This window comes from Zingiber officinale, chromosome 7A (genome assembly GCF_018446385.1).
Source record: "Zingiber officinale cultivar Zhangliang chromosome 7A, Zo_v1.1, whole genome shotgun sequence".
NCBI classification, from domain to species: domain Eukaryota; kingdom Viridiplantae; phylum Streptophyta; class Magnoliopsida; order Zingiberales; family Zingiberaceae; genus Zingiber; species Zingiber officinale.
The window spans coordinates 91,372,661-91,393,697 of record NC_055998.1 but is presented as its reverse complement, the minus strand read 5'-3'; positions in this window follow the sequence as shown (position 1 = coordinate 91,393,697).

Sequence of the window (21,037 nt, the reverse complement as noted above, 5' to 3'; positions counted from 1 at the left end):
ATTTCGAGTCTACTGATTTACCTTCTAAGTCTGAGTCAATTTTAGCATTTGTAGTCATTGGTGTATTGATTATTTTTGAGTTTTCCATGCCAAATTTTCTAATTAATTCCTTAGCATATTTAGTTTGATAAATATAAATTCCATCTTTAGTTTGTTTAATGTGTAAACCTAAGAAATCCTTAGCATATTTAGTTTGTTTAATTTTAATTTTGAAAAATATTTAAGTTAATTTAATTTTGAAAAATATTTAAGTTAATTTTAGTTTTGAAAAATATTTAAGTTAATTTTAGTTTTGAAAAATATTTAAGTTGAAAAAAAATATTTAAGTTAATTTTAATTTTGAAAAATATTTAAGTTAATTTTAATTTTGAAAAATATTTAAGTTGAAAAAATATTTAAGTTAATTTAATTTTGAAAAATATTTAAGTTAATTTTAGTTTTGAAAAATATTTAAGTTGAAAAAATATTTAAGTTAATTTTAATTTTGAAAAATATTTAAGTTGAAAAAATATTTAAGTTAATTTAATTTTGAAAAATATTTAAGTTAATTTTAGTTTTGAAAAATATTTAAGTTGAAAAAATATTTAAGTTAATTTTAATTTTGAAAAATATTTAAGTTAATTTTAATTGTGAATAATATTAGTCATCTCACCCGATCTAAATTTTCAATCAGGGACTCCTATAATTTTTGTGAGATGAATTGAGGTTCAATTTTAGGATTATGTTTAACTTTGTGTTAGATTCAGGTTTAGCTTTGGGTTTAACAAGTAAGCATTCTTTGGATAAACTTCTGGGCTATGGTGAGTCACAAGGAACTCATTAAAGTAATCATGCCTTCGAGGTTTTCCAAATAGTCCTACCCATTAAACTTAATACTAAACCTTAGTCTAACTAGTTATGATCCATTTAAGGGTAGCTTCGGTCAGTTCCACTTGGCCAAATGCACCAGGTCGAAGTCATATCTTCCTAGACATGCGATGCCCAAGCTTCCCTAACGTACTATCATCCAAAAACTTCACCAGTACCATGGGTCAAGTTAAACTTAGTCCATTTTATCTAACCTTAATTACCCTGCTGGGTAGACTACTCTTATTTACCCATTTCGGGTAGATTAAGTTTGGTTACCCAGTCGGGTAGTTTAGTTGCGGGTTCCAACTATTCTGGATCCTCCTTCTATTTCGAATTTTAGTTTAACTTTTAATTTCAAATTTTTTTTATTTGAATTTCGAATTTTTAACTTTAATTTCAAATTTTTTATTTGAATTCTTAATTTAGAATTTTTAATTGAATTTTGAATTTTAATTTAATTTTGAATTTTTAATTGAATTTTGAATTTTAATTTAATTTCGATTTAATTTTAATCGTTTTAGCTCCCCCTGGATCATAGCCTTGATATGGTCTATCGAGGTAATGTATTTGATCCTTAGGAATCCAATATTGTCTGAGTCCAACTTGATTAATCAGGTTGGACTTGGCAACCCATGATTGGACCATTTTTTTATTTGTTCTTTGTATGAGAGATAAATATGACTTATATTTCTTTTTCGATTTGTATCCTAGTCCAGTTCTATTGTAGATTGCCCTTTGTGTTCCAAGAATCAAGTCAAGATTCTTGGATCCAAGGGAAAATCGTTCTAAGGTTGTCTTCAAATCCTTGACTTTACTTTTCAAGTTGGAATTCTCTTCCTCAAGTTTTTGAACTTGAGTTGAGGTTCCAGTCTAAACTGGTTCAGTCAAGGATTCGTTATTAGTCGTTTCTTTAAGGAGTGTTACCTCCTTTAGAAGCGACTTGATTCGAATTTTTGACTTAGTTACTTTATGCATTAAATAATTAATTAAGCTATATAAACGATTTTTACTTATAGAGGGGTTTGGCCCTTCGGAAACGGATGCGGATCCGTAGCTTCTTTCGGACTCAGCTTCTGATTCATCCTCGCTTCCGGGTTCGTTGGTGAAGTCCCGGGCTGTCAACGCGAGAAAGTTCGTCTGCTCGAGTTCTTCGTCGTCGGATTCCTCAGAAGAAGACTCGTCCCATGTTGCTTTCAAGGCCTTCTTCCTCCTTGGTTTATTTGGATCCTTTTGGTTCGGGCAGTTTGCTTTGATGTGCCCCTTCTGATTGTAGCCGTAGCAGGTCACTTCGAATTTTACTTTCGAGCTTGGTTGGGCTTCGTTGGACTGGATGGCCTTTCTGACATCCTTTTTGTTGAAGCCCTTCTTTTTGTAGAATTTCTTTACCAGATTTACTATTTCTGTTGTAAGCTCGTCGTCGTCTTTCGAATCTGGTTCTTCTTCTGACTCAGGTTCGGTTCTGCGCTTTATCTTTGATTCGCGCATTCTCCCTGTTCCTGCAACCAAAGCCAACCCTTTCTCGGTCGGGCGTGCATTAGTCTGTTCATGAAGTTTGAATTCTGCAAACAGTTCATCTAACATAATAGTAGATAAATCCTTAGAAACCTTGTAGGCATCTACCATGGATGCCCACAAGGTGTTCCTCGGGAAGGCATTTAAAGAATACCTTATAATGTCCCAGTTGTCTACCTTCTGTCCAATTGCATGAAGACCGTTGAGAAGATCTTCAATCCGGGCATGGAGTTGGGCAGCTATCTCACCTTCCTGCAGTTTGATATTAAATAATTTATTGAAAATTAAATCTCTTTTACTTACTTTGGTGTCGGACGTCCCTTCGTGAAGTTCAATGAGCTTCTCCCACAGCTCCTTGGCACTGTTGAAGGGGCCGACACGGTTGAGTTCTTCTTTTGATAGACCACACTGGAGGGTGCAGGTCACCTTGGCATTAGCTTCCACTTTCTTAATCAGAGATGTGTCCCAGTCCTCGTATGGTAGTGGTTTGCCGGCGCTATCAGTTGGTAGTTGGAGTCCAGTTTTGACAATCATCCAGACTTCAAAATGAGTCTGGAGATATGCCTCCATCCGACCCTTCCAGTACCCGAAGTCGTCTCCGGTGAATAGCGAGGGGAGGGTTGTACTGTAGCCTTCTTGAAGGGCCATTTTAGATCAACTAAAAAAACCAACAAGAAAATCCCAGGACTTGGTCCTGGATTAGTAGTGCGGTATGAAAAAAATATAGATCACGAACTCGGGTGGTGTTGCACCAACCTCGAGCAGAAAATCGATTCGAGAAAAGAATTAGAATATAGCTATAAAGCCAAATTCTAATTGACTCCGAAAAAAAACACGAAAAATTTGTTTTGAATGGTGGTTGCACCGATTCAAAACGACCCCGCTCTGATATCAATTGATGGATCGAAAGCGCTAGAGGGGGGGTGAATAGCTCTCGTGGCTATTTTATCGATTTACGGAAATCGTTCGAGTAACTAAAGTAACGCAGCGGAAATGAAAAGTAAAGTAAATACAAAGACACAATTGATTTACTTCGTTCGGAGCCTATTTTGACTCCTATTCGAAGGCCCGCGGTCCTTGACCGCTTTCGGTGGGCAACAACTATATATCCGGAATTATTACAAGCTAAAAGAAATTACAGTTAAGTGCAAATAAGAAAGTTTTACCAACGAACAAGAAAGTAAAAGAGCTTTGGAGTTTCAGTTCGTTGTGGCAGCAGAGCGTAGTTGAAGCGTACGGAGCACACAAGAGCGCAGAACTTCTGTTCGGAATTCGATGATTGAGCTACACCTCGAGGCCTCTTTTTATAGCTCTGCAAGGTCTGATCCAGATCCCCAAGTGTCGGGATCAGATTTGACCCGAAGCAGATCGGTCGACCTATCCCAAGGTTCGGTCGACCGATCAGATGATCTCCACTGCATCTGATTCGTCCATCCGTCGCTCCGCTTCGATCTGGTCAAACTTTATCCCTGCGTTCGGTCGACCGATCCCAAGGTTCGGTCGACCGATCAGTCTCCTCTGACCCACACTCCTCGGCTTGATCCAGTCGACACCTATCCCAGGTTCGGTCGACCGATCCCTGGTCAAACCCGGTCCAGCTTCTGGAGATCTGATGTGGTAGCTTGGAGGTTCGGTCGACTGATCCCAACGTTCGGTCGACCGATCCTGGTCAGTTCTAACCCTGTATAAAACTGTTAGTTACCTGCAAAACAGAGTTAGAACACAAAAAGATAGCACGATAAATAAAATTGTCAGTCATCGGACTGACCAGGTCTGACTTCAAGTTTCCGACCGGAAACCCTAGGTCGACCCGACGCCTATTGTTCCCTCTACGGGGAACGCGTCCTCACCTACTCCACTCAGGAGATTTTACCTTTTGCCAGTGCGATCCTCCAGATCGACTAGACTTTTGCTCGATGTTCGATGCCTCCGGACTTTCTGCTGAACACCCGCTTCCCGACCCGTCCAGTCTTCCACCTGGTTCGCGACACCAGGATTTTCCACCTAGGGTTACCACCCCTAGGATTTTTGCCTGAAGCACTCGACCCACCAAGACTTTCCGCATAGGGTTACCATTCCCTATGACCTAGGGTTACCACCCCCTAGGGTTTTTACCTTGCCTAACCATAGTTAGGACTTACTTGAAACACTCAATCAAGCACATTAGTTCACAACACACTTTAACTTTGAATCCTTTGCCATTATCAAAACTCAGGTTTGATCATCGGATGCTTCCCGCACCAACAGTTAACCCCTATTAGTAGTCTACCAATTCCCTAGTATCTCAAGAGTCTTGGTTGGTATTGTGGTGAGATTTCTCCACCCACAAGGAGCGACTTGAGATAGCCGGAGTTTATCGGGGGCTAATCCACCGATGGATCGGGATTGTCCACCTTACGGATAGCTGTGGAGTAGGAGCTCTAATCTCCAAACCATGTTACATCGACATGTATTGGGTTGCTTTGTTTTTCGTTATCTTTAGCTTTCATATTTGTATTTAGTATTAGATTTTTGCTGTGCACTAACAAATATGTATGAACCAATTGATTTAGGGGCACGACTATTTAACCCCCTTTCTAGTCGGTCACCCGATCCCCTACAAGTAGTATCAAAGCGAGGTTGCTCTCCATCGAACTAATCACCGAGGAAGCTAATATGACTGGCTTGATAGAATCGTCAAAATTCGAATGAGGAAGCTTATGGGGCATCACCTTTTGGATGGTGAAAATGAAGAACTTCTTCGAGACGGATTGGGACACAATGATGATCGTTAAGAAACTATTAGAAGTCCAAGACAAGAAAGGAAAGAGACTCTGACCACATTATTGGACAGAAGAGCAAACGTTATAGGCAAAGGAAAATTCAAAGGTAATATCAATTTTAATTGATATTTTGCCTCCTAATGTGATAAGTCATGTAGGTGAATACAAGAATGCCCATGAGTTGTGGAGCAAGGTAAAGATGGTTCCAGGGAAAGAACTCATGCCTACACAAGAAGAGAAAAGATTCAAAGAAAGTGATGAAGCGGTCCAAGAGGAGAAGGACCAATCGGATGTGGAGACCAATTCAACATCAAAAGAGGAAGAGGAAATGAATTTGGTCACAACCGAGGAGTGAAGGCGCTGGAGTTCCGTTCTGTTTAAATTTCCCTTGTACAAAAATTGTACAAGTACAAAACTTTTCCTAGCAACCCACATGTTTGATCAGACATATGTTTGATCAATCAAACAAGTTCTTGACGGATCAAAGCACACCTTGATCGAAGCACAAGATCGTTGGCCTCTTGTGTTGGTATTCAGGATCCATACAAAGAAAACTAAACTAATTACGCAGCGGAATTAAAGAACTAGTTGTACCTTTCCTTTGTAGCCAAAGATCTCTTGATCTTCTGCTGTATTCCTATCCTCTTCTTGGATGTCATGTGAGCGACGGTCTACCAAGACAAAACCACCCTTCTTCTCTTCTTTGTTTCCAAACCGCCGGCCACCAAAAGGAGGTTTCTAAGATGGGAGCCTTCTCCTCTTCTTCCTCACCTCCAAGCTACCGGCCATAAGCAATAGATGGAAGAATGTCGCCGGCCCTAGGGTGGAGAAGGAAAAGAATTGTGTCGCCGACCATAAGGTGGAGAAGGAGAACCTTGTGTCGCCGGCCCTAAGCAAGAGAGTTGTGGAAAAAACTTATGTTTAGGGTGTGCCACCTCCCCTTTTTATAACCCTTGCCGTCGGTTACAAAGAAAGAAATATAACAGAATTCTGTTTAGAAAAAATCTCCTTTTTTAACTAAATTCTATTGGGATGGATGCGAGACTTTATATAGAGGCTACAACAGGGACCTAGAGAAGGAATTGGTTTAGGCCTCCTGATGGGCTTGGGCTTTCTATGTTCGGCCCAAACACCCAACTCAAGTCCATCAATAATAACTCATACCACTAAAAGGTTATTATTGAACTATCGCACCAATCTCATATTACAATATGGGCTCCTTCTTATCATGAGTGCATTAATCTCCCTGTGTTTAAGATATTTTATGTCTGTTAATTAAATGAGTTACTGACAACTCAATTAATTAACATCTAATTCCAAGAGTAGTGTCACTCAACTTTATTATCATGCCGGACTAAGCCCACCTGCAGGGTTTACATGATAATCCTTATGAGCTCCTCAAGGGAACATCATCAGCCTAAATAATTAGGACACAGATTTCTTCTATAATCAACAACACACCATATAAATAGTAACATCTCCCAACTTATCGGGCCTATTGATTTAATGAATAAATCTCACCCATTGATAAGTTAAAGAAATAAATACTAAGTATACGTTCTTGTTATTATATAGGGATTAAGAGGAGACACATCCATAATAACAGAGGTTCTGTTCTTTTATGTAGTTAGTATAAATCGAACAACCTCAAACGATCTTGCTCAATACACACATAGTGTACTAGTGTAATTTTATAATCAAGACAGACTAATACCAAATTACACTACAACCGTTCCAATGGTTTGTCCCAATTCATCTTGGTTGTGAGCTACTATTTATAATTTATAGGGAACCGATAACATGATCTTCTGTGTGTCACCACACACCATGTTATCTACAATATAAATTAAATAGACAACTGCATCAACATATATAAATATAAAATACAAACATTTGACCAAAGTAATTCTCATTTCAAAATAAATGTTCACACAAAAGCTAGGCTTATAGTATACATTCCAACAATCTCCCACTTATACTAAAAAACTATGCTACCATAAATGCTGCCATATATCTAATTCTCATCCCCTTAACATGCCGATCAAAAGCTCTGACCTGAAGGGTTTTAGTGAAAGGATCTACCAGGTTATCTGTTGATGTAATCTTGGCGACACCAACTTCTCCTCATTTTACGATATCTCATATCAGGTGGTACTTACGGTCAATGTGTTTACTTGCCTTATGGGCTTATGGTTCCTTCGAGTTTGCTACTGCACCACTGTTATCACAATAAATTGTGATAAATTTGGTCAAGCCAGAAATCACATCTAAGTCCATCAAGAAGTTTCTGAGCCATACAACTTTTTTGGCTGCCTCAGAGGCTACCACATACTCAGCTTCCATAGTGGAGTCTGAAATGCATTTCTGCTTAACACTCCTCCATGCTATGGCTCCACCTCCCAAAGTAAACACATATCCTGAGGTTGATTTACTATTGTCCCTATCTGTTTGGAAGTCAGAATCGGTGTAACCCACAGGGAGCAAATCATTTGCCTGGTAAACCAGCATATAATCTCTAGTCCTTCATATAGATGTTTTCTTCAAGACTTCCGTTAAGGAAAGTTGTCTTGACATCCATTTGCCAAACCTCGTAATCCATATGAGTAGCAATAGATAAAAGAATCTGGATAGACTTAAGCATAGCTACCGGCAAAAAAGTTTCCTCATAATCAATTCCCTCTTTCTGAGTATACTCATTCGCAACAAGCCTTGCTTTAAAGGTTTCTACCTTCCCGTCTGTTCCTCTTTTCCTTTTGTAGACTCATTTACATCCAATGGCTTTTACATCATTTGGTGGTTCTACAAGCTCCCAGACTTGATTAGAATACATAAATTCTATTTCAGAGTTCATTACACTTTGCCAAGATGTTGCATCTTTATCTTGGAGTGCTTCATCATATGTCCAGGGATCGGGTTCATGTTCACCAAGGATCAAGTCCGAAGACTATCCCAAAAATATGAATCTATCAGGTTGTCAAACAACCCTCCCACTATGATGAGGCACTACTTGTAATTATGCATCATTTGTGACACCTGTTGCAGTTTCTTGTGGTATATCATCTTGTACTGCTGGTACTAAAATAGACGTGTCCTCTCTTATTTCCTCAAGAACAATTTTACTCATGGGCTTGTGGTTCATTACATAGTCCTCTTCTAAAAATCGGGCATTGGTGCTAACAATGGCCTTCTAATCTTTAGGACTATAAAACAAACCACCTTTCATTCCTTTAGGATAACCCACAAACAAGCGAGCTTCTGTATGTGATTCCAACTTATCAGCATCTCCCTTTAGTACATGTGCTGAACTACCCCAAATCCGAATGTGTCTTATACTAGGCTTACGCCTATTCCATAATTCTGTGGGAGTAGAGGGTACTGACTTAGAAGGTACAAAGTTTAGAATGTATGTCATCGTTTCCAGTGCATATGCCCAAAACCAATTTGGTAATTCTGAATAACTCATCATTGATCTAACCATTTCCATAAGAGTCCTATTCCTTTATTTTGTCACACCATTCTATTGGTGTGTACCAGGTGCAGACAGTTGGGATTGAATCTCAGTCTCTGATAAGTAATTCCTAAACTCTCCTAAGAGGTACTCTCCACCACGATCAGATCGTAGTGTCTTGATACTTTTACCATGACGTTTCTCCACATCAGTCTTGTACTTTTTAAACTTATCAAAGCACTCAGACTTGTGGCACATCGAGTAAATGTACTCATATCTCGAATAGTCATCTATAAAAGAGACAAAATATTTGAAACCACCTCTTGCCTGGATAGGAATAGACCCACACAAATCAGAATGAACCAATTCCAACACTTCTTTAGCTTTATATCCCTGTGCCTTAAAAGGCCTCTTGGACATTTTTCCTTCCAAGCAAGATTCACAGGTTGGAAAGTTTTCCACCACCAATGAACTCAAAGGTCCATTGGCTATTAACCATTGAATCCTACTCAAGTTAATATAACCTAGCCTCAAATGCCAAAGATATGTTTGGCTCATTTCCGAAGGTTGCTTTCTCTTATTAGAATTAGAAGATGTGTTATTAATTTCCATTTATTGCATCGTGGGAGTTATTGGATTAAGAGTGTACAAATTGTCAACCAACGTACCAGAACAGATAACCGCCCTATTTTTCTTGATAATCACGTTGTCATCAAAAGAAACAGAATATTCATCCTTAAATAATTTAGAAACTGAAATCAAGTTCTTTCTAAAACACGGTACGTAAAGATAATTTCTCAAAATCAATATTTTATTTCTATCAAAAGATAAATAAACATCTCCCATTGCAACAGCTGCCACTCTTGTAGCATTGCCCATATAGATGGTGATTTCCTCTTCATGTAGTCGTCGGGTTTTCTGGAACCCCTGCAATGAATTGCAGATATGATCAGTGGCTCCTGTATCTACACACCAGATACTGGTAGATAACACCGCTAAACATGTTTCAACAACTAATGAATAAGATATACCTCTATTATTCTCCTTTCTGTGAGGACAGTCCACCTTCCAATGTCTAGACTGCTTGCATGTGAAGAACCTTCCCTTCTGCTTCTTCACACCTGCCTGCGGTCCAGTTCCTTGAGGTCGAATCACTTTCTTTGCCAAACTAACTTGTTTCTTCTTCTTCTTTCCACCTTTCAGCTTAAAAGCATAAATGCTTTCAGCAATGTGAACTTGAAAACTTTGACAAAATATCCCTTCTGCCGCTTGGAGTTCTGTCAGAAGTTCCGCCAATGAATGAACCCTTTTGTTCATGTTGTAGTTTAGGTGAAACTGCTCAAAACTCTTGGGCAGTGTTTGCAGAATGATATCAACCTGGGTTTCCCCATCGATTTCAGCTCCAAGGACTTCCATCTCATTCAAATGAACCATCATCTTGAGGATATGATCTCTCACGGGTGTCCCCTCAGTCATGGTGGTCGTCATTAAGTTTCTCATGGCCTCCTGCCTGGTAGCCCGATTCTGGTGTCTGAAGAGTTCCTTGAGATTGAGCATCATGTCATAGGCAGTAGGTATGACCTGATGCTGATATTGCAGCACATTTGACATAGAAGTCAAAATGTAACACCGCGCCATCTCATCTACCTTGACCAATTTCCTATGTCTCTCTATCTCCTCTTCACTAGAATCATTGTCAGGTACGCTAGGACATACCTCAAAAAGTACTAACTTGTATTCTTCAGCAGTTAATACAATGCCCATGTTTTGTTTCCAATCAATATAATTTGGACAAGTAAGTTTATTTTCTTTTAAAATAATAGCAAGAGGATTGAAAGCCATTTTGAAATCCTAAAAATCATAAAATAAAATATTTGGTCAAAACATTAGAATTTAAAATAATAATGATTCCTCAAACAATATAATTTAAATTCACCAACACCTCAAAACACCGTGAATTTTGCATGCCACGATAGTGTGGACGTATACTAATTCAAACATTTGTAAGAGGAGGTTTTACCCATTAATTTTATTATCTTGTCAACCTAACTTTTTAACAAATAAAATTAATAGTTGGTTCATCTTCGGCCACACAAATAATAGTAGTGACTCTGATGGGGAGGATACTATTAAATGCGCCTAAGTATATACCATTACTTGATACTTAGTCCATTAATTAGGATTGTGCCCCTTCAGATGGAGAAGATCACTCATTCCTAAATAATTTCCTATAATCATCCATAGAGGAAGTTTGATCTAGTGATCCGCAAACAAACTCATCCGATATGGAGGAAGACACTTATGTTGGTGCAGGAAGCATCAGACGATTGAACCTGTGTTTGATTATGTCAAAGGGTTCAAGTTAAGTTGTGTTGTTATCTAATGTGCTTGAATGAGGTTGCAGGAAAGTCCTAACTGCGGTTAGGCAGGTGGAAAATCCTAAGGGGTGGTAACCTTAGGTCCTCGGGGGTGGTAACCCTAGGTGGTGGAAAACCCTAAGGGACGGTAACCTTAGGTCCTAGAGGGTGGTAACCCTAGATGGAGGAAAATCCTAAGGAGTGGTAACCTTAGGTCCTAGGGGATGGTAACCCTAGGTGGTGGAAATCCTAAGGGAGGTAACTTTAGGTCCTAGGGGGAGGTAACCCTAGGCAGAAAGTCCAGTCGGTCTGGAGGACCAGACTGGTAACAGGTATGCTCTCCTGAGTGGAGTAGGTGAGGACGCGATCCCCGGAAGAGGGAACAGTAGGCGTCAGTTCGATCTAGAGTTTCCGGTTGGAAATCTGAAGTTAGAACCGGACAGTCCAAAGACTGTCAAATACTTCATTTATTGTACTTATATCATGATAACCTTTGTCTTGCAGGATATGTATTTGTTTTTGGGACTAGCATGTCTTGCAGGGTCAAAAGAACAAGGTTTGCCTCGGATGAATAGTACCTGAGGCGCCCTCCATGGAGCTTGGAGACGCCTCGGGTGCAAAGGTGAGCTGGCTGCGTAGAGGAGCTGAAGGCGCCTCCATGGGACTTGGAGGCGCCCTGGACCACAACTTTGAGGCGCCTTGGACAGTTGATGGAGGCGCCTTAAGGTGGATAATGAGCAGCCAGCGAAGGCTTATCGCGGTGCAAGATTCGGGATAAGGTTTCACATTTGAGGCACCTCAGTGAGTCCATGGAGGCGCCCTCAACGTCCAATAAAAGGACATCTCGACCAGCAGTTGAGATAAAAATTCAAGAGTGTTTTGTCTCCTATGTGCTGCTAACAAGGCGACCCAGAAGTGTTGTTACAAGTGCCCGACGATCCAGAGCTTTAATTTCTTAATTCAGTTGTCGGTATTGTTTATTTTACAGCTGTACTTATTTCATAATTGTACTCTTTCACGATATTATAGTGATTGCCCAAAGTAATGCTCATCGAGCATGGGCCTTGGAGTAGGAGTCGCCTAAGGCTTCGAACCAAATAAATACTTGGGTTCTTCTGTGTTATGCTTATTTTAATTTCCGTTGCGTTACTTGTTGAGTTTTTCGAATCCAAAACGCATGAAAACCACGAGCGCTATTCACCCCCCCCCCCTCTAGCGCGGTCTCGATCTAACAACTTAAAGTCAACGCGCAAGTTTGAATACATCACTTACAAACCAGTAATGAAGACCGTGAAATTTATTTAAATAATCACTCCCCCACTTAGTTATTTAAATTGAGGAATTTTAACATGCACATACATCACAGCACATAAAAATAGCATATAAAGGCAAAAAATATGAAAGTAAAATTTCCAACTATTATGGTCTCATCCATCATTGTCCTCCAATATGCCGCCAATGGATCATGTCGTCGCGTCTATCTTGCTTCCTTCTTCACCGCACCTCCGATCCTCAAAATAGCACCACGTAGAGCAAGGATACAAACCGCAATAAAAAGAAATAAAATTTACATTTATCGATCCTATATTCCACAAAAGAATATACATGTAATCTAGATCGAACATAATGTAAAAAAAAACTAATACAGCAACTTGCTGTATTTAATTATTACAATCATGCACAACACAAAACAACCTCGACAAGTCTGAGGGTTCAAATCATACATAAACACAAAAGGCCATAATAGTTGGAACTATGACGCCTACAACCACAGAGTTAATCTTTCTTGCACATCCTACTATTATCCTGCCTAAATTCATATATGAACAGTGCATAATTTAACCAAAAACCAATCACACAAAGCCAGAAAACCTTGCTCTGATACCACTTGAAGGCGCTGGAGTTCCGTTCTATTTAAATTTCCCTTGTACAAAAATTATACAAGTACAGAACTTTTCCTAGCAACTCACATATTCGATCAGACATGTGTTTGATTAATCAAGCAAGTTCTTGACGGATCAAAGCATACCTTGATCGAAGCACAAGATCGCTGGCCTCTTGTGTTGGTATTCAGAATCCATACAAAGAAAACTAAACTAATTATGCAGCGGAATTAAATTCTGTTACAAAGAAATTAGGGTGTGCCACCTCCCCTTTTTATAACCCTTGCCATCGGTTACAAAGAAAGAAAAATAACAGAATTTTGTTTAGAAAAAATCCCCTTTTTTAACTAAATTCTATTGGGATGGATGCGAGACTTTATATAGAGGCTACAACAGGGACCTATAGGAGGAATTGGTTTAGGCCTCCTAATGGGCTTGGGCTTTCCGTGTTCGGCCCAAACACCCAACTCAAGTAACTCATACCACTAAAGGGTTATTATTGAACTACCGCACCAATCTCATATTACAATATGAGCTCCTTCTTATCATGAGTGCATTAATTTCCCTGTGTTTAAGATATCGTATGTCCGTTAATTAAATGAGTTACTAACAACTCAATTAATTAACATCTAATTCCAAGAGTAGTACCACTCAACTTTATTATCATGTTGGAATAAGTCCACCTGTAGGGTTTACATGATAATCCTTATGAGCTCCTCAAGAGGACATCATCAACCTAAATAATTAGGACACAGATTCCTTCTATTATCAACAACACACCATATAAATAGTAACATCTCCCAACTCATCAGGCCTATTGATTTAATGAATAAATCTCACCTATTGATAAGTTAAAGAAATAAATACTAAGTATACGTTCTTGTTATTATATAGGGATTAAGAGGAGACACATCCATAATAACAGAGATTCTGTTCTTTTATGTAGTTAGTATAAATCGAACAACCTTAAATGATTTTGCTCAATACACACATAGTGTACTAATGTAATTTTATAGTCAAGACAGACTAATACCAAATTACACTACAACCGTTCCAATGGTTTGTCCCAATCCATTTTGGTTGTGAGCTACTATTTATAATTTATAGGGAACCGATAACATGATCTTCTGTGTGTCACCACACACCATGTTATCTATAATATAAATTAAATAGACAACTACATCAACATATATAAATATAAAATACAAATATTTGACCAAAGTGATTCTCATTTCAAAATAAATGTTCACACAAAAGCTAGGCTTATAGTATACATCCCAATAAGGAGAAGGAGGATGAGGAACCATCATCAACATCCTCACAGGTTGAAGAAAAATCCAAGACAAGTAAAGAAGAAGAGGAAGTCTTGGAGGTCAGCCTAGTGAGCATCTCCACTGAAGTGAAGTCAAAATACAACATAATTTACTTTGGTTGCAATGAGAAGGGGCACTACAAGAGTAGGTGTCCATTGGATAAGAAGAAGGTAACTTCTAAACCCATTCAAGTTATTTTAAATACTAACATGAGTTGTAGGAATGAAGAAGCCCAAAAGAGGACAATGTGCATCATATGTTTCACGTGTGGGGAGAAGGGCCACTACCACACTAAATGTCCCAAGAAGGGAGAGATCAAGAAGCTAGCACATTTGAAGATGTGGGAGAAGAAGAAGAGGAGATCAAGTCAAGGGGGGGCTTCAAGGGTAAGGGAGGTATACCCTAACTTGAAGGTTAATTCAAATTTAAATTCTTATACTCCCATGCATGCTAGGAATAATTTTCATTATTTACCCATGCAAAATTTTAGCTTTAGATATCATGATAGGAATAGGGTAATTGTAGATCATAACCGTACGAGAATCATTCATGATAAATCTAGAAATGGTAGACATAAGGAGAACCAAGGCATTAATCCCAAGAAGGGGAGGCACATGCCTAGGAAGGGTAGGTCTAGGAATGTCCAATGTGGATAAGTCAATTCTAGGGTTAGGAACCTAGAAAGGAAAAAATCAAGCTTTGAAGGCAAAGCTTGATCTATTGGAGAAAACCCTAAATAGATTCAATGTTAAATCTAAGAGATTAAGTATGGTGTTGGATAGCCAAAGACCCAAAAATGATAAATCGGGTTTAGGATGTCAATCTAATGTCTTCAAGGCTAAGGGAAAGTCTTATGCTAGGGTTTCATATAACTATAGTAAGAAGAAGTCAATAAATGGCAATGGAAAGTCATTTAAAGGTAAGGAGAAGCTAACCAAGGATAAGGTATCCAAGGTTAAGAAGGTTAGGTTTGTAGGCCAAGTATCACCGGAGGTGCACCGATGTGACCTAGCAATTGTGGATGAGTCGCCTAGGGAGGTGACCAGGTTAAGAGCTTTAGGGGGAGCTCAAAGAGTCAATGTGGGACCTATGGTAAATGGATCTCAAGTGAATTTTACTTGAAAGTCTAAATTGGGTCATGAAATGTGCCAAAAGGTTTGTAGACATATTTGAGTCTCAACCTTAGGGAATTAACACAATTAGATTGTGTTTCGTGCAAGAAAATATGACATTGGGGGGTATATTGCATAATAATTGGTTTTGGATGTATAGATGTTATATAAACCAATGCTAGGGATGCATTGTGATTTAGTATGAGCAAATATATCAAGAGGAAGCCAAAACTAGGACTCTAGGTCAAGGTTCAATTGAACATTAAGCTAATTTTGTGCTTTATGTCAATCTTGGGATTAGCGATAAATATATTTATATATTATTTTTCTCAAGTAGACATTGATAAACTAGACATCTCCATAAAATTTGAGAATTTTTGGAGGTCTGTGGAATTTTTGGTGCATTTCTGAAGTTGGGTCAGAAAGGCTAATTTTTGTAGAAATAGTGTACTAGTCGACTAGTACAGTTATCAGTCGACTAGTAACAGTATTTTTTAGTACAAAATATCTCTGTAAGCTCATTTTGATGAGGGCAGTCGACTGGAACTTATGACAGTCGACTGATACTAGTCTGAAACAGTTTTTCAGCACTGATTTTAACCGGGACAACTCGTGTAGGTGTATGAGATCCATGGGGGATAAATGCATGAGTTTAGAGTCAGTTTAATGATTAAGTTTTTGACAATTTGGATATTATTGGAAGCTTTTTAATGTTAGGTAAAAAGGGAGAAGTAAGGTTTAGTTGGGAAAACCTTAATTGTCTTTGTGTAGGGGGAGCCTTGTGATAGGTTCTTAAATATTCCTGTGGTAAAATTCCTAGCTCAATGGGGAGCTTAGGTGTAGGGGGAGTCTTGTGATAGGTTTCAATGCATGTTTGCATGTCCTTATGGCAGTGTAAGTCTAAGTGTGTAGCCTTGGCAACGTAAGTCCATTCGGCAGTGTAAGTCCAAGTGTATAGCTTTGGCAACGTAAGTCCTTTCGGTTGTGTAAGTACAAGTGTGTAGCCTTGGCAACGTAAGTCCATTTGTTTTAGCATGTTTATTTGCTATTATGTTTCCCCTAACTTAAACGTATTGCCAAACATCAAAAAGGGAGAGATTGTTGGAGCAATCCCAATGGTCCGTGCGACCATGTGTTTTGGTGTTTGGGAAAAGGGTTTAAGTTAGGTTCACCCTTGTTATTTGATATGTATATGTGAGTGTGCAGGTTTGCAGGATACACATATGACTCAGCTTGATGGCTTCGGGTCCGGTGAAGGATGGAACATCCGAGGAACCGTGGACAAGACAGTAAGGACAAGGACCGAGGGAAGCGACTTCGAGGCATACGCGAATGATAGCATTGGGGACGAGCCACATGCTTGGATGCATCCGAGGGATGAGAGCCAAAGGAAGTAGGCTTGAAGGCTAGAGGTCAAGGCTGCAATGAAGGATCAAATGAGTCATGAGGGTACGAGTGCATGGGAGATTGTACTCAGGCTAAAATCCTAAGGTTAGGGTTTACTGTAGAAGTTACTATAGCAATTACTATAGCAGTGATGTAGTAGTTACTGTAGCAGTCGATTGGTGTTTTTATCAGTTGACTAGTACAGTCGATCGGGTAGTCGACTATGAGTGAACAGAATGCTTCTGTTCGCTCGGTTAGTGTGGAGCAGTCGATTGATGGAAGTATCAGTCGACTGGTATAGAGCCGTTGGGTAGTAACGGACGAATCTCCATAGAGGGCAGTCAACTGATTGTTTTGGCAGTCGACTAGTAGACAGGATTTTCCAACTCATGGCCTATATAACCAATCATTGGAAGCTTGGTTAAGGTTGACGAAATAGAGGTGGTTAACCCCTTTTAGTAGTCTACCAATGCCCTAGTGTCTCAAGAGTCTTGGTTAGTGTTGTAGTGAGGTTTCTCCACCCACAAGGAGCAACTTGAGATAGCCGGAGTTTGTCGGAGGCTAATCCACCGACGAATTGGGATCGTCCACCTTACGGGCAGCCGTGGAGTAGGAGCCCTAATCTTCGAACCATGTTACATCGACGTGTATTGGTTTGCTTTGTCTTTCTTAATCTTTAGCTTTCGTATTTGTATTTAGTATTAGATTTCCGCTGTGCACTAACAAATATATAGGAAGTAATCAATTTGGAGGCATGACTATTTAACCCCCCTTCTAGTCGGTCGTCCAATCCCCTACATTCTTCTCATCAAACTGGTCAAACCCTGACCAGAGGGAAATTGCACTAGTAATCTCCCTAATCAGACAATTACACCTGTAATCTCCATGTATTGTCATACATTGAAACCCAAACATCAAGACTTAAGCTTAGTCAACCTGGTCAACCTTAACCCAGGGGATATTGCACCAATAATCTCCCTCTTTTTAATATTTGACAATACCTTTAAGTAGACTAATCTCATAGCCTCAACTTCTTCTTCATATCAAAGCATGAATGAGGGTTTCCTTTATTTTCTCCCTTTCCTAGAGGGCAAACTCCCTCTTTAGGTAATGAAGACATAATTTAGACCCTGCATTCTCCTCCTAACTTTGCTAGAGGGGCAAAGACCTAACTTAAACCATACATTCTCCCCCTATTGGTACACATCAAAAACTCTCCCCTAAAGAGTTACTCAACGTTGTTCACAACCGCACATGTTGTTCACAACACCATAATGAAGGTTTCATACCCTTCATTACATCCAATGCTCACCCTTAAACATTCATCATTCCAACAATGAAAGTTCAATACCCTTCATTGTAGCCAATACTCTTCCTAGAGCATTATCACAAAAGAAGGTTAACCACCTTCTAAGGTGTATAAAAAATTAATTTTCATGTATTTAAGGAGTAACTCCCCCTAAAAACATGCTCCAAACTTCTGTCATTGCACCAACAATGACTTGCAGTCCCTAAACCTTTAGGAAATCCAAAATTTGAAGTTTTGAGGTTTAAAAGATTCAATATTGAAACCAACCTCATCCTAAACTTCAACCTAGTATTCCTTAACCATTTCTCCTTGTCTTCATCATGAAAACTACTTTTAAATGTATATAAATAGATTCCAAGGGGTTATGAATGGTTAACGAGACTAAAAATGACTTAAAGTGCTAAAATCAGGCTTTCCCAGTCAAAATCATGTTAGTTAAAACCCTAGAGTCAATCATATGATGATTGTTGTATGGACTCGATGTATCATATTCCTAAATATTTATAAAGGCATTTCTTTATGGTTATTATACTTACTTATATTGGTGCCAAATAACTAAGTATAATAGTGTCCTTGAATAGAACGTTCTTATCTATATCAATCGATTGGTTGAACTGATAGTGAGATGATATAGATAATACTACTCTTAATCATTTCTAGTCAAATATTAACATTCAGGGACAATGTTAATGCATTGAGACTAGCATGTAGGTCAACTTGATGACTTGATCTCACAAGTCATGGATATAGAGATATCAAGTTGATACATGGGTATGCATTGGAGAATGTATACTGAATGACTCATCATGAGAGAGTTTCATGGATCGTTATATGAGTGTCATATACTTTCTCATGTGACTATTAGTATGACTATCAGTCCTTGGACCTGAAGTCACCATGGTTCCCTACATAAGGAGTTGTATACTTTGGCTTCGTCAAACGTCACCCGTAATTGGGTGGACTATAAAGGCGATTACTGGATATATAACAAATTATGCGGAGGGATGTGAGTGATGTAGATGGGATCTATCCCTCTTATAAGACGGGAGAGACATCATGATTCTTGATAGAGTGAGACCACTAAGTGCATGGACATGCCCAAATGAGTCAATATGAGATATTGAGCTCATTTGATTAGAGTGAGTCTACTTGGAGTTCAAGATATAGATTGATTAGAGGATGACATGGTTTATGCCTCATTTGATCAATCTAGATGTCAAGGATAGAAGGACATTGTCACATATTGTGAGAGTCACAATTAGTAGTCACAAAGGTGATGTTGGATCTCCACATTCTTGTAACTTGGGTAGTAATGATGTGTTGCTAGATACCGCTCATTACTTATGCTTCTAAATGGGTTTAGGAGTATTGCCAACGTTACAAGAACCTATAGGGTCACACATAAATGGCAATTAGATGGAGAATAGGTTCATATGATGAACCAAGATGATTAGGTTCATATGATGAACCAAATTGGATTAAGAGTAATCCAAATTAGACTAATTGAGTTGGACTCAATTTGATTCATGTGTTGAATAAGTCTAATTTAGATTATGACTCATTGAATCAATTTAATTCAATGAATAGAGATTCATTAAATCAAATTGACTTGAATAAATGGTTAGATTTGATCAACCATGGAAGATAAATGAGTCAAGTTTGACTTAACTTGAGAGGGAAGATGAAGGGTCAAGTTTGACTTGACCAAATGTCACTTCATTGTGACATGGCATGGGGGTTGGCCAATGATGATGTTCCACATCATCATGTCTACATCATTGAGTGTCACCTCATGAGGTAGACCAAGAGTCATGACTCTTGGTATTACATGGAGGTTTAAAAGCCTCTAAAAGTGGTCGGCCACTTATTGTGTGCATTAAGCATTTTGTGTGCTAATTGAAGTCTTCTTCTTCCTCCTAACATTCTCTTGTTCTCTCCCTCTCCTCCATTGCCGAGCCACCCAAGAGTGCTAGCACACTCTAAGTGGTTCTTCTCCACCTTTTGTCCGTGTTGATACTTTTAGAGGGGTGTACACTTGACACCCTACGAGATCCGGCAACTTTTGGATGAGCGAGATAAGCGAAGGGCTTCGCTACAAAGGTATACTCTCGTTTCATGTAGATTTAAGGTAGATCTAGTGTAGAAACATGTACATGATTTAATTTTAAATATATCTTCGCATGAATCCGTGGCTAGAATTCGGGGTTTCCGCAACGCAAAAGGCAGTTTTTACGGCTCGAATGTAATTAGATTTTAGACTCGAATGTAACTCGAGTTTCATATTTGTAATGTACAAAATGATGCGGTGGAAGGTCCACTCAAGAAGGAGTTACGAGAAGGGTGCTGTCAACACATGGCGGTCAAAGGAGGTGCTTGAAGAAGCCGTTGACCCTAGGTTGACCGTCCGATCTTCTCATTAGCTTGAGAAGATCGTAGTAGGGCCATGACCTCATCACAATATATGTATATATCTTGATATATTTGCTTGTGTGTATGTGATGCATGCTAGTGTAAGGTAATTAGTGCCTTGATGCGTATATGATACACATTAACGATTAGATTATATCTTAATCAAGTCAACTCGAGATGCCTACCAAGTTTTGATACCCATCACTACCTCAATCATTTGTTGTTGTTGAATCCGCCAAAGCAGAGCAATGCATATTATCTTGGTAGGGTACGGAGGGACAATCTTGGTCCCGCCTATCAAAGCTTGGGTGAGTACAAACTCAATTAGATTGAGTATAACTAGTTAACTCAATTGGATCGGGTATAACTATAGGCATTTTCCAACAGTTGGAAGATAGGATACAAATCACATTTATACTAAATCTTGGGTGATTTAGCCAAAGCTAACTCAAGGTTTTTTATAAATGAGGATTTTAATCCTATAAACAAGAGTTGCATAGAGATGTAATTGATAATTCATTATCTACCGATCATACTAAGTCTTGGGCGATTTAGCCAAAGCTAACTCAAGTCATAGTATGATGTGGATCTTGTCCCATGAGTCAGTGGGAGTGTCATTTAGTTAAAGGCCTAATTAAATGATAAATGGAATATGATATTTACTTTCTGCATTATTTCTGTTATAGATTGCCATGTC